A 16,003-nucleotide genomic window follows, 5' to 3' on the forward strand; every position below is an offset into this window, starting at 1 on the left:
CTCAACACAATACTATTCGAAAAGAGCAGTAGAGCAAGTTTCCATATTACATATGCAATAAAATTAGCACTCCACAATACTAGTAGAAAAAGTCAGTAGAGCCAATTTTTATATTATTAATGCTATAGAATTCGATCACAACACTACTAGTCGGAAAGATCAGTAGAGCAAATTTTCATATTATGTATGCAATGAAAGCAGCTCACCACAGGATTAGTTCAAAATATTAGTAGTGCAAATTTTCATATTGTACATGCAATAAAATTAGCACACCGCAATACTAGACGAAAATATCAGTAGTGCCATCTTCCCTATTACATATGCAATAAAATAAACTCACCACAATACTAGTCGAAAATGTCAGTAGATCAAATCTTCATACTATATATGCCCCAAAATTAGCTCGACGCTGTACTAGTCGGAAATACCAGTTGATCATGTTTTCATATGATATATGCAATAAAATTAACTCACCACAATAATAGTCGATAATCGCAGTAGTGCAAATATTCATATTATATATGCAATAAAATTAGCACACCGCAATACTAGTCGAAAATATCAGTAGTACCAAATTTCATATTACTTATGCAATAAAATTAGCTCACCAAAATTCTAGTCGAAAATATCAGTAAATTAAATTTTCGTGTTATACATGCAATAAAATAAACTCTCCACAATACTAATAGAAAATATCAGTAGATCAAGTCTTCATACTATATATGCCCCAATGTCAGCTCGACATAGTACTGGACGAAACTATCAGTAGAGCCAATTTTCATATTATGTATGCAATAAAATTAGCTCACCACAATACTAGAAGAAAATATCAGTAGATCATGTTTTCATATGATATGTGCAATAAAATTAACTCACAATATTACTAGTCGATAATGGCTGTAGTGCAATTTTCATATTATATATGCAATGAAATTATCACACCGCAATACTAGTCGAAGTTATCAGTGGTGCTAATTTTCTTATTATATATGCAATAAAATGAGCTCACCCCAATACTTGTCGAAGATATCAGTAGAGTTAATTTTCATACTACATACGCAATAAAATTAGCTCACCACAATACTAGTAGAAAATATCAGTAGATCAAGTCTTCATACTATATATGCCCCAATATCAGCTCGACATAGTACTGGACGAAAATATGAGTAGAGTAAATTTTCACGTTATATATGCAACAAAATTAGCTCACAACACTACTAGTCGAAAATATCAGTAGAGCAAGTTTTCGTATTATATATGAAATAAAATTATATCACGACAATACTAGTCGAAAATATCAATAGAGTAAATTTTCGTATTATTTACGCAGGATAAATAGCTCACAAAATTACTCGTCAAAAATATCAGGATAGCAAATGTTCATAATATATATGGTGTAAAATTGGTTCACCACAGTACTATTCCACAGTAACAGTAGAGAAAATTTTCATATTATATATTCAACAAATTTAGATCAGCATAATACATGTCGAAAATATAAGTAGAGTAAATTTTCACGTTATATATGCAACAAAATTAGCTCACAACACTACTAGTCGGAAAGATCAGTAGAGCAAATTTTCATATTATATATGCAATAGAATTGGCTCACAGCAATACTAGTCTAAAAGGTCAGTAGAGCAAATTTTCATATTACATATGCAATAAAATAAGCTCTCCACAATACAAGTCGAAAATATCCATAGCGTTAGTTTCCATATTATTTATGCAATAAAACTGGCTAACTGCAATACTGGTCGAAAATATCAGTAGAGCATGTTTGCATATTATATATGCAATAAAATTATCTTACCACAGTACTAGTCGAAAGTATCAATATAGTAAATTTTCATATTATATATGGACTAATAATAGTCACAACAATACTAGTAGAAAATATCAGTAGAATAAAATTTCACATTATAAATGCAATAAAATTAGCTCACAACACTACTAGTCGAAAATATCATTAGGGCAAATTTTCATATTATATATGCTATAAAAATAGCTCACCACATTACTAATCGAAAATAACAGTAGACAAAATTTTGATAATACATACGCAATAATTTTAGATCAACACAATACTAGTCGAAAATGTCGGAACAGCGAATTCTCATATTATGTATGCAAGAAAATTGGATTACATCAATACTAGTCGAAAATATAAGTAGAGCAAATTTTCATATTATATATGCAGTAAAAATTGTTCACAAGAATACTAGTCGAAAATATCAGTAGAGCATATTTTCATATTATATATGCAATAGAATTGGCTCACCGCAATACTAGTCGATGATATCAGTAGAGCAAATTTTCATATTATATATGCAATAAAATTAGCTCACTGCAATACTAGTCGAAAATATCATTAGAGTAGGGAGTGCCTTGCTCGTTGATGACGGAAACAAATTAGTGGACATTTTAGCAGACGGACACCGAATTTTCATGCATGAATAGCAAAACCGAAAGCTAAACCGTTCGAGAACCTTACCACCTTCTTTGCGAACAGAACGGCTGGGGCAATATCTTCACTCATGCTGTGATACCGAGAGAAAAACCAGGTATTGCGGGAGAAAATCCGCTCAACGGAATTGGCAATAGACACCTTAAATATTTGCGTGAATATTCAGATTGAGAGCGCAATATTTGGAAAACATTGCCAAATTCTATACGGCCATTTTTTTTATCTAATAGTTTACAATCCCAGAAACCTACCCGCTGTATCGGGAGTACAACTTCGTGTCCAGGGAATCTAATTACTATCCGTTTCCGTGACGGGCACCTTAATGCCATGTATGAATTAGTACCTCGCGAGGCAGACTTTTCCAGAACGTTACCTACATCTTTGAGAATCTCACAGCTATGTCCATAGCATTACCTATCCTGTCACTCTGAGAGTCAAATCCGGAATTCCGGGAGTTAATCCGCTGAACTGTATTGGGAATGGACACCATAATTCACGCATTGAATATTAAAATAGAGCGTCACACCGTGTGAGAACGTTACCATTTGCTATAAAGTCAGACGTAGTACCGAAGAATTTTCCATCCGAGAAACTAAGCCGCTGTATCTTGAGTGTAGCTCCGTGGTTAGAGAAATACATTAGTATAAAATTTAGAGACAGCTCCTTAAATTCATGCATGAATTAGAAGATCGAGAGTCAATCCGTTTGAGAGAGTTGCGACCACCATCTGGGAGACACGAACGGCTAAGTCAATGGCTTCACATATCCAATGATTCAGAAAGATAAACCAGATATTCCGGGTGTAAATTCTGTGTACAGTATTGACAGTAGACGACTTAATACACGGTATGAATATTAACCCTTCGCGGACGGGACGGTTCGAAATGAACCGTACCGTGGTGCCGAGCTCCTGCCGTGATAGTCATTTCAAATTGCCAGCGCATGTTTTTGCTTAACCGCGGTTTTCGTTCATAGCACTCCAACTCAAATTCGGGACATATTATATGTATATACACAGATTTTCCACAGGATAAATAAAATGTTCATTTGTTTATTAACTTTTCAGTCTAGTTTATTAACATTAATTAGTAACATTATTTAGTAGAAATTAAGAGTCTATATATTTGCCAAATTTATTCACAAGATAATTAAATTAAAATGTTAATCAATAAAAAATTTCATCAATAATTTTCTCGAGTGTGATATAGTTCAAAACATCGATCAATGCAAAGACTTACGTTACTTTCCTTGCATTCGTATCTTGTGTCTTTCCATTTCTTCCGTTTTGAACGCACAACACATCTTCGTCTTGATTTTGAAGATAGTTCTTTTGGAGTGGAGCATTGCGGTATAAAATGCTTTTCTGTTAGCCGAAATGGTAAATTGTCGGCATCTTTAGTTATAACTGTCTGATTTACCATATCTTGTGGGTATCTTCGTAGCATTTCTTTTGCACATAAAAGATGAAATTTGCTGAATTTTTCTTTTTTTCCTGTGATTTGATTGTAAATAATGTGAGCGGTACATATTGCATGATCCAATAAATGAGAAAAATATTTTTTGTGCCACCTTGTCGATTTTCTTAGGCAATGCAATGATCAAAAGTCATGTCAACTTTGTCGACGCCATACATGTTGTAATTGTAATAAATAACGCCGGTTGGTTTTTTTTAGGTAATCCCGTGCGATAATCTACTCATCGACTTTCCGTTATTTCAGCACTGTGGACTGTCGACAGCATCCACACCTCTTTTTTATCTAACCATCACACTGCCAATAAATTATTTGTAGATTGATATTCGATTTCTCCAGACCTGATTTTTTTTCATCTGCGGCATTCCAACTCTGTTCCTTCTTACTGTGCCGTGTGCATTAGTTTTATGTTGGTGAAGTAATGAACACAAATGTGGACTTGTATAAAAGTTGTCAGAAATTAAAGTAACACCATTTTCAAGATATCGTCGCTGAAAGGTTGTAACAACATTTCCAGATTTTCGAAGCACTAAATTTTTTGTTTTGATATCAGTATCTCTACCAGTGTATATGATACAATCTAGAATATATCCGGTCTTACAATCACATAAAACAAATAATTTTACTCCAAATCGACTCCTATTAGAAGGGATATACTGTTGGAAGTAACATCTTCCTTTGTATAGTAACAGACTTTCGTCAATACAGAGAGTCTGAAATGGATAAAAGAGTCCAACGAAATTTGACTTCAGAATGTCATTACAGGACGTAATTTTATTAACGGGTCATTACAGTCTTGTGCATTCATATCATTAAAATGAATGTTATTACATATTTCTGAATATCTGTCTCTTGTGATGATTTTAGAAAGACTGTTGAAGGATAATATTTTATCTGTTGACCAATACCGTTTCACAGTAATAATTCTCTTTTGCCTCACAAACATGGTCATAAAAAGAAATGTATACATTTCGGATAATGAAATATCTTTCCCAATTTTTGGGGACGATGAATTGTAGTTAGATTGCTTCTTTTGGATAGCATATTATCCATAATTATTTGTCTTTTCCATTACGTGCAAAATTAACTCCTTTGTAAAGAGTAATGGAAAGACATCGAAACGTGTAGAGTTTAAATTTAAATCCGCTTTTATTCCAGAATCTGTTTCATTAAAAATATGTAATACAGGGTTCAAATTATTTTCAGTTCATGAAAAATTTATAGATGTATTACCAAAATTATTAATATTTTCTATTGAATCTTCTGAAGACGTACTTACTATTCTGTGCCATTTCTATTACTTTGAAATAATTTAACATTATTATTTATAATATCGTTTTCACCTTCTGAATCTGTTTCCATGCACTCTGTACTCTCTTCATTATAAGTTTCTTCCTCGACGAATAAAACATTTTCCTTTCTGCTGCTTTCCTCACTTACTTCACACTTTCTTTTCATTTTTGGGATAACAAAATCTTTTGAATAATGGTTTTAACAACTAGCGAGCAAAATGCTGACTGCCTTTGCGCTGACAGTGACGCGAATGGTACAAGAATTCTTCTGACAATGAAACTTTAATGCACGGTTCGAATATTAATGCGGAATGTCCTGCTGTTTTAGAACGATACAATTTGCTATAAGGTCATACGTTTTTCCGATAGAACCTTACCCTCCGAAAAACAAATCCACTGTATCGAGAGTATAATCTCGTGTTTAGAGAGTCACATTGGTATACATTATAGTGATGGCACCTGAAGATCATGTATGTATTAGGAAGTCGAGGGTAAATCAGTTCGGAACCGATACCACCTTCAATGATATCCGAACAGCTAAGTGAATAGCATCACACATCCTGTTTTTCCGAGAGTCCAACCACGTACTCCTGGAGGAAATCCGCTGAAGTGTATTGGGAATAGACACCATACTTGACGGTTTGAATGTTAAAATAGAGCGTCACACCTTATGAGAACGATACTAATTCCTGTAAAGTCGAACGTTTTAACGAATACCTTACCGTCAAAGGAGCTAGTCCTCCGTATAGAGAGTATAGCTTCGTGGTCTGAGGAACATATTAGTAAACATGTTAGTTACGGGGACTTTAATTTCATTATGAGTATAAAGATCGAGGTTCAAATCAAATGAGAACGTTAGCTCCCACTTTGAGAATCGTTCGGATAAATCAATCGCTTCACCTATCCTGTGATTCCGAGAATCAAACCAGGTATTCCAGGAGTAAAAGCGCTGTACAGTATTCGCAAAAATAGCTTAGGTCACGGTTAGAATATTAAAGTTCAGAGTCAAACATTCATTGACCGTTACATATTGGGATAATGTTAAAAGTTTTACAGAGAACCTTATCCTCCGAGATCGTAATCCGATACATGCAGAGTATTACCTCGTACTTAGAGATACAAATTAGTAAACTTTTCAGTGATGATCACCTTAACTTCAATTATGAATTAGAAGATTTAGGGTCAAACCGCTCGTGATCATTGTCCGCTTGTGTGAGCTACGAACGGCTACGTCAATAGCTTCACATATCCTGTGTTTCCGGGTGTCAAACGAGGTATTCCGGGAGTAAACCCGCTGACCACGTTTGACAATGGACACCTTATTTCACGGTTTGCATATTAAAATAGACCGCCAAACGGTTTGGCAACGTTACCAATTGTTATAAAGTCAAACACTTTACCGATGGCCTTAACGTCCAAGAATATATCCCGCCGTATCGTGATTATAGCTACGTGTTTACGGAAACACATTATTATACAAATTAGTGACGAGCACCTTAACTTCATGAATGAATTAAAAGATCGAGGATCAGCTCGCTCTTGACCGTTACCACCTTCTGTGAGAGACGAAGGGCTAAGTCAATGGCTTCACCTATCCTGTGATTCTGAGAGGCAAACCAAGTATTCGGGAAGTAAATCCGCTGAGCAATATGGACAATATATTCCTTAATTCGCGTTATGAACATTAAAGTAGAGAGTCAATCTGTCGGAGATCATTATCAATTTGTATAACGTCAATCGCTTTACCGGAGACAATACCGTGAGAGTACCTAACTCGCTGAAGCCACTGTCATAGTTATCATTCACGGAAACAGATTAGTAGACATTATAGCAGAAGCACGCCTTATTTTCTTGCATGAGCAGAATTACCGAGAGCCAAACCGAACGAGGACGATCCCATTTTCTTTGATAGTTGAAAGAATAAGTTAGTAGCTTGATCTACCCTGTCATTTCGATAGTGAAACCAGGTATTCCGAGAGTAAATCCCCTGAACAGTGTTGGCATTAGTCACCTTAATTCATGGTCTGAATACGAAAGTATTGCGTCAATCCGTATTATGGCGTTATCAACTGGAATGAAGTCAAACGTTTTATAGTAAACCGTACCCTCCGAAAGTCTAACGAGACAAATGGCACGTATAATCTGGAGTTCAGTGGAACATATTACTATAAATTTTAGTGACGGGCACCTTAATTTCATGAATGAATTCGAAGATCGATTGTGAAACAATTCGAGAACGTTACCGCCTTTTTTTGCGAGTCGATCGGCTCAGACAACAGCTTCATCTACCCTGTGATTCCAATAGACAAACCAGCTATTCCGAGAGTTAATCGGCTGAACAGTATTTGGAAATAGACACATTGCTTCAGGGTTTGTATTCCAAATTAGATTGTCGATTCAACTGAAATTGTTACCAATTCGAATAAAGTCAAACTCCCTCCCGAATACCTATACCTCCGAAGGCTTATCACAGTTACACTGCATCCACAGTGTAACTTCATGTTCACGGAAGGAAACTAGTATTCCGTTTAGTGACGGGCACCTTAATTTCATGTCTGTATTAGAAGATAGGGTATCAAACCGTTTGTGAACGTCACGAGCTTCTTTGAGTGTCGTTCGGCTAGGCTAATAGCTTCACCTACCCTGTTATTCCGAGAGTCAAACCAGCCATTGCGGGAGTAAGACCACAGAATTGTATAGACTATTGACACCGTAACTCAGGGTATGAAAATTGAAGTCGAGATTCAATCAGTCGGAGATCATTGTCAATTGGTGTAGAATCACTGTTTTTACCGAAAGCCTTATCTTCCGAGAACATAACTCGTTGTGTCGAGATAATAATTACGGGTCCATGGAATCAAATTAGTACGCATTTTAGAGACGTAAACCGTAATTTCATGCTCGATCTAGAAGAGCGACCTGCAAATCGTTCCTCAACGTTCCCACCTGCTTCAAGTGCAGAACTATTAGATCAATAGCTGCACCTATCCTGATATTCCAAAGGTCACACTTGGTATTCCTGGTGTGAATCCACTGTATACTACTGGGAACGGACATCTTAATTCACGGTATGAATATTGAGGTATAGCGCCAAACCTTTGTAGAACTTTACCTACTGGTTTAAAGTCAAACTTTATACAGAAAGTCTTACCTAGCGCGAAACATACCCGCCGTATCGAGAGTATAACTTCGACTTTAGAGGCACATATTAGTATATGTTTTAGTGGCGGCACCCTTGATTTATGTATGAATTATAAGGTCGAGGGTCAAACCGTTCGAAAACGTTGCCACCTTGTGTGATGGTCGAACGACTAAGTCATTAGTTTCACGTATCGTGCGATTCCGACAATCAGACCAGGTATTCCGGGAGTGAATCCGCTGAACAGTAATGGCAATAGACATCTCAATACACGGTTTGATTAATAAGGCAGGCCGACATGCCGTTCAAGAACATTACCTACTCCTTCTATGCCAATAACTATCATTCAGCAACGGTTTGACTCTGCATTGCAGCATAAATACCGTGAAATTGGGTGTCTAATGCCCATACTGATCAGTTGATTTGCTTCCGGAATACCGGGTTTGTCTCTCCGAACCACAGGATAGGTGATGCTATTGACCTAGCCGTTCGACTCTCAATGAAGGTGGCCAGGTTCCCGAATCGTTTGACACTCGACATTCTGACTTATACATGAATTTAAGGTGACGTCACTAAATTGTTTACTAACTTGTTTCCGATAACACTAAGCAACATACTCGCTGCGGTGCGTTATCTTCTCGCAAGTTAAGACCGTCAGTAAAAAGTATGACTCAATGACTGACGTAATGTTCTCCCACGGTTTGGCTCTCTACATTACTATTCATACCCCGGAAAGGGTGTCTATTGCTAAAACTGTTCAGCGTATCTACTCCCGAAATGCGTGATTGACTCCTGGAATTACTGGGTATATTTATCTATTGACTTAGGTTTAACTCTCGATTTTACTGTTTATACATGACAATGTGGTGCCAGTCTCCTAACTTGTCTACACATTCGTTTCCGTGAACATTAAGCAAGACACTTGCTACAGCGAGTTAGCTTCTCGGGCGGTAAGGGTTTCGGTAAAACGTTTGACTTTATAGCAATTGGTAACGTTCTCAAACGCTCTACTTTAAAATTCAAACCGTCAATTAAGTTGTCGATTGCCAATGCTATTCAGCGGATTTACTCCTGGAATTCCCAGTTTAACTCTCGGAATCTCAGGATATACTAAGCTATTCACATAGCAGTTCGTGTCACACTGAAGGCGGCAAGATTCTCGAGCGGTTTTACCCTTGATCTTATAAATCTTACACGAAGTTAAGTTGCCCGTCCAGAAATGAATAATTTTTCCCATCTCTGAACACGAACTTATACTCTCGATGAAGCGTATGAGTTTCGCGGAATGTAAGGCCTTCGATAAATCGTTTGACTTTATAGCAATTGGTACCTTTCTAGAACGGCGTGATGCGCTATTCTAATGTCCTAACCGTGAATTTATGTGTCTGCTGCCAATACTGTACATCCCATTTACGCCCAGATGATCTGGCATGATTTTCGGAATCAGAAGGTAGGTGAAGCTAATGGCCTGTGCGTTCGTCTCTCACACAATATGGTAAGTTTGTCGAAAGGTTTGACACTCGATCTTTTAATTCATACATGAAGTTACGGTGCCCGACGCAAATGTGTATGCTAATTTGATTCTGTAGACACGAAGTTATGCACTCAATGGAAAGGGGTAAGTTTTCGGGAAGTGAGGTCTTCGGTAACAAGTTTGACTGTATAACCAATAGGTAACGTTCTACTGCGGCATGACTTCATACTTTAGTGTCTATACTCTGACATAGGGTGTCAAGAGCTAATACTCTGCGGCGGATTTATTCCCGTTATGCCTGGATGGACTCCCGGAATCACAGGATAGGTGAAGCTATTCAATTACCCGTTCTACTTCCAAAGATGGTTGGAACGTTCTCGAACGATTTGACACTCAATCTTCTAATTCATATATAAAAATAAGGTGTACGTCTGCTAAAGTGTCTACCAATTTGATTTCGAGGACACTAAGCATGACAATGGCAACAGCGGGTAAGATTTTTAGAAGGTAAGGCCTTCGGTAAAAAGTTTGACTCTATACCAATAGGTAACGTCCTGCAACGGATTGACTTGGTAGTTTGTTATTTAAACCGTGAGTTAAGGTGTCTATTGCTAATAATGTATAATAGATTTACTCCCGGATTAACTGGTTTCGCTGTCGGAATCGCAAAGGTGCGTGAAGCTATAGACTAAGCCGTTCGACTCTCAAAGAAGGTGGTAATCTTCTTGATCGGCTTGACGCTGGATCTTCTTAATCGCACATGAAATTATGATGCCTGTCACTTAAATGTATACTAATTTGTTCTTTTGAACACGAAGTTACACTCTAGATACAGGTGGTAACCTTCTCGGAAGGTAAGACCTTCGGTATAAATTTTGACTGTATAACAATAGCTAACGTTTTACAAAGGTTTAACTCTTTTCCTTAATATTTATAACGTGAAATAGCGTGTCTAATTCCAATAAAGTACTGCGGGTTTAATCGTGGAATACCTGGTTTGACACCCGGCAGCACAGGGTAGGTAGAGCCATTGACTTATTCATTCGACTCTTAAAGAGACTGGTACGTTCTCGAACGGTTTGGCCATCAATCATCTAATTCATACATGAAGTTAACTTGCCGTAACTGAAATGAATACTAATTTCTTTCTCTGTGCACGAAATTATACTCTCGATACAGCGGGTTAGTTTTCTGGAGGGGATGGTTTTCGAAAAAGCGTTTGAATATGTAGCAATTGATATCATTCTCAATCCATTTGACTTTCTTTGTTTTATATTAAATCCTTGAATTTAGGTGGCTATTACCAATACCGTTCAGGGGATTTACTCCGGGAATATCTGGTTTCACTCTCGGAATGACTGCATGGGTGATGCTATTTACTTAGTCGTCAGTTTCTCACAGAAGGTGCAACTTTCTCGATCGGTTTGACCGTCGATCTTCTAATTCATACATTAAATTACGGCACCAGTCACGGGAATAAAGTCTAATGTCTTTGTTTGAACACGAGGTTATGGTCTAGAAACGGCTGGTTAGCTTCTCCGAAGGTAAAGCGATCGGTAATATGTTTGACTTTGTACCAATTGGCAACGCTCTAAAACTCTTTGACGCTCTACCATTTTATTCAAACCGAGAAATAAGGTGTCTATTGATAATACTGATCAGAGGATTTATTCCAGCAATACCTGGTTTGACTCCCCGAATAACAGGATAGATGATGCTGCTGACATAACAGATCGCCTCTCACAGAAGGTGGCAGAGTTCTAGAATGATTTGACACTCGATCTTATGATTAATACATGAAATTAATGTGCCCGTGTCTAAAGTGTATTCTAATATGCTCCTCTAAACACGAAGACATAATCCCGATGCAGCGGGTTAGCTTCTCCGAAAGTAAGGCCTTCGGTAGAAGGTTTGACTATGTAGCAACAGGGAACGTCCAACAACGGTTTGAATTAGTTAATTAATATTGATACCATGAAATTGCGTGTCTAATGCCAATTCTGTTCAGCGGGTACAGACGCGGACTACCTGCTTCGACTAGTATTGTGGTGAGCTAATTTTGGTGCATATATAATATGAATATCTATTGGATTCAAATTTTCTACTGGTGACAAATTTTATTGAATTTAAAATACAAATAAGCTAATTACTAAGCTTATTGATTCATAATCTATCGATATATTATAAAATAATATTTTGTATGAAATATATATTTAATAATTAATTTTCGTACTATTCTAGTAATATAAATACTTAATTTCATACTATTTTAGTCGAGTAGTATAAATTAATTTATTATAAATAATTAATTATATATTACATTAGTCGAGTAGTATATATTAATTTATTATGAATAATTAATTTTATACTATTTTAGTCGAGTAATATAAATTAATTTATTATAAATAACTAATTTTATACTATTTCAGTGGTATAAATAATTAATTTTATATTATTTTAGTGGAATAGAATAAAATTATAATTAAATTATAATATTAGTTTATTAAATAATTATATTTTAAAATATGATTTATTCAATATTCATAGGTTTATTAATTATTTTGCAGCAATTTATTTAAAATCCATGAATATTAAATAAATATTTATTTAATGAAGTTTATTAGTTATTTAACTTATTTAAGTATACTAAACCTATATATACTTAAAATTGTTTAATACAAATACATTTATTAATTATTTAATTTATTTAAGAATACAAAACCCATAAGTATTATAATTTATTTTAATACTTTATAGGTTTATTAATTTAATATGGATATAAAACCAATAAATATTAAATGAATATAGTTTATTAATATTTATTGGTTTATTAATTATTTAATTTATTTAAGGATACAAAACCCGTAAAATATTAAATATTACTTATTTTAATATTTCATTGGTTTATTAATTCAATTTGTATTAGGATATAAAACTTATAAATATTAAATGAATATTGTCTATTAATATTTATAGGATTATTAATAATTTTATAATAATTTATTTGAAAATGCAAATTTATCAATATTGAAAGATATAATTTATTTTAATATTTTATGGGTTTACTAATTATATATAATAGTAATATTCCTGATAAAAGGAATATTTTGATATGACCTTTATGTAAATTTATTTACTATTATTAGTTGTTAGAATTTTAAACTAATTAAAAAAATTATAGTATAATTTAATTTTAAATGAAATATATAAATTAATTTTAAAATATAAATCTATAAATTTTGTGTATTTAATTTGTATTTTATATTAATTTTTTTTATTATTATCAAATATTATTTATGAGATTGTAATATTTAATAGAATTAGAATAATTAATTTAAATTCCAATAATACTTTATCGAGTTATTGATTTTTTATATATCAATTATTTCTAGAATTTTAATGGTAATTTTTATAATAAATTTTATAAATTTGGTTGAAATAATTTATTTGAAAAATTTATTTAATTATTTTTTATCTGTTTCGTTGATAATAAAATTAGGATTTCTTCCTTTTCATTCTTTAACAATTAAATCTTATGAGTTAATAAATTGGAATTGCCTTTTTTTATCTTCAACTTTAATAAAATTTATTACGTTAAATTTTTATTGTTTAATTTTATAATTAGAGTATGAAATAATTTTATATGGAATTTTTAGAATTATATATTTATCTATTTATATATTAAAATTAATTAATATAAAAAATATAATTAGATGTTCAAATTTAATGTTAAATTATATATTAATTATTGTTTATTATATTAATGAAAAATATTTTTATTTATTAATATTATTTTATATATTAATTATTTATATATTATGACTTATAATATATAAATATAAATTTATAAATAATAATTTAATTAATTTTATATTAAATTATAAAAATAATTTAATTATTTTATTTATATTAATTTTATTACTTTATTCAATATTACCAATCTTTTCTCTTTTATTATTAAATGATTATTAATTAATGTTTTATATATATTATTGCATATAATATATTTATTAGACTTATAATTTTGTTAATCAGAAATAATTTTTTATTTTGTTATATAATTATCATTACATTCTTATTCATAAATATAAATTTTAATTTAATTTATTAGTAATTTTAATTTTAAGTTTAATTTTTTAATATTATTTTTTTCAATATTTAATATTTTAATAGTATTTATATTTAATATATCACAAGAATTACATAATTAATATATTTTATTTACATAATTTTAAATTTGCAAATTAAAGTTTTATAAACTATAATTAAAAATTAATAAATATAAAAAGCATTATGTCTGATAAAAGAAATAAATTGTAAATTTACAATTTATTAATACTACAAAAATTTTAATTTAAATTAAAAACAATTAATTTTGAAAATTTAAAATAAATTTTAATTTAAATTTAAATTAAGTGATTAATATCAACAGATCATAAAGATATTGGCATTCTTTATTTTATATTAGCTATATGGTCAGGAATAATTGGTTCTTCCTTAAGATTTTTAATTCGTGTAGAATTATGAATTCCTAATATATTATAAAATAATGATCAATTATATAATTCTTTAGTTACACGTCACGCAATTTTAATAATTTTTTTTATAGTTATACCTTTTTAAATTGTAGGATTTGGTGATTGATTAATTCCTTTAATATTATGATCACCTGATATATCATTTCCTCGAATAAATAATATTAGATTTTTATTATTACCTCCTTCTTTATTATTATTATTAACTAGAAGAATTTTTAATATTATATCTGGAACTAGTTGAACTGTGTATCCACCTTTATCTGATTATATTTTTAATTCTTCTGCTTCTGTAGATTTTACAATTTTTTCTTTACATATATCTGCTATTTCTTGAATTTCAGGGGCTATAAATTTAATAACTACTATTTTATTAATAAAAAATTTTACATTAGATTTAGATAAAATACCTTTATTTCCTTGATTCGTTTTTATTAGAATAATTTTATTGTTATTACCGTTATCTTTATTAGCAGGAGCTATTACAATATTATTATTTATCGTAATTTTAATACATCTTTTTTGATCCTATAGGACAAGATCCTGTATTATATCAACATTTGTTTTGATTTTTTGGTCATCCAGAAGTTCGTATTTCAATTTTGCCTGGTTTTGGACTCGTGTCATAAATTATTATGAATGAGAGTTGTAAAAAAGACGTATTTGGTAATTTAGGAATAATTTATGCAATATTAGGAATTGGATTTTTAGGTTTTATTGTTTGAGCTCATCATATATTTACTATTGGATTAGATGTAGATACTCGTGCTTATTTTACTTCAGCAACTATAGTTATTGCTGTACCGACTGGAATTAAAGTTTTTAGTTGATTAGCAACTTATTATGGTTCAAAGTTTAAAATAAATAATTCTATTATATGATCTTTAGGTTTTATATTATTATTTGCAATTGGAGGATTAACAGGAATTATATTATCTAATTCATCTATTGATATTATTTTACATGATACATATTATGTTGTTGCTCATTTTCATTATGTTTAATCAATAGGAGCTGTTTTCTCTATTATTTCAAGATTCATTCATTGACATCCTTTAATTACTGGTTTAATATTAAATAAAAAATGATTGATTTATCAATTTTTAATGATATTTATTGGGGTAAATTTAACAATTTTCCCTCAGCATTTTTTAGGTTTAATAGGAATACCTCCACGATATACTGATTATCCTGATTCTTATTATTGTTGAAATTTATTTTCTTTAATTGGTTCAATTATTTCATTAAATAGAATCATTTTTTTATTATTTTTAATTTTAGAATGTATAATTTATAAACGTTTATTATTATTTAAATTTTTTCAATCTCCCATAGAATGATTAATAAATTATCCTCCATTAAATCATTCATTTAATGAATGTAGAATATCAATAATTAAAAAATTTTAATATGGCAGAATTTAAAATTTAAATTCAATTATATAAAATTTAATTTTATTATTAAAAATAGCATCATGAAATATATTTTTCTTTCAAAATTCAAATTCTTTTTGTTCTGATAGTTTAATTTATTTATATAATTTTATTAAAATATTTATATTAATAATTATTGTTTTTACTTTATATTTAACTGTTGATATTTTAAATAATAAATTTATTAATTT

General features: G+C 31.6%; 1 pseudogene; it reads left to right on the forward strand.

Annotated features, from left to right (window-relative positions):
* The first annotated feature begins 14,269 nt into the window (after window positions 1–14,269).
* LOC143220251 (cytochrome c oxidase subunit 1 pseudogene) lies at window positions 14,270–15,788 on the forward strand (annotated as a pseudogene).
* Window positions 15,789–16,003: the final 215 nt, after the last annotated feature.

Source organism: Lasioglossum baleicum, unplaced genomic scaffold (genome assembly GCF_051020765.1).
Source record: "Lasioglossum baleicum unplaced genomic scaffold, iyLasBale1 scaffold0542, whole genome shotgun sequence".
Lineage (NCBI taxonomy): Eukaryota > Metazoa > Arthropoda > Insecta > Hymenoptera > Halictidae > Lasioglossum > Lasioglossum baleicum.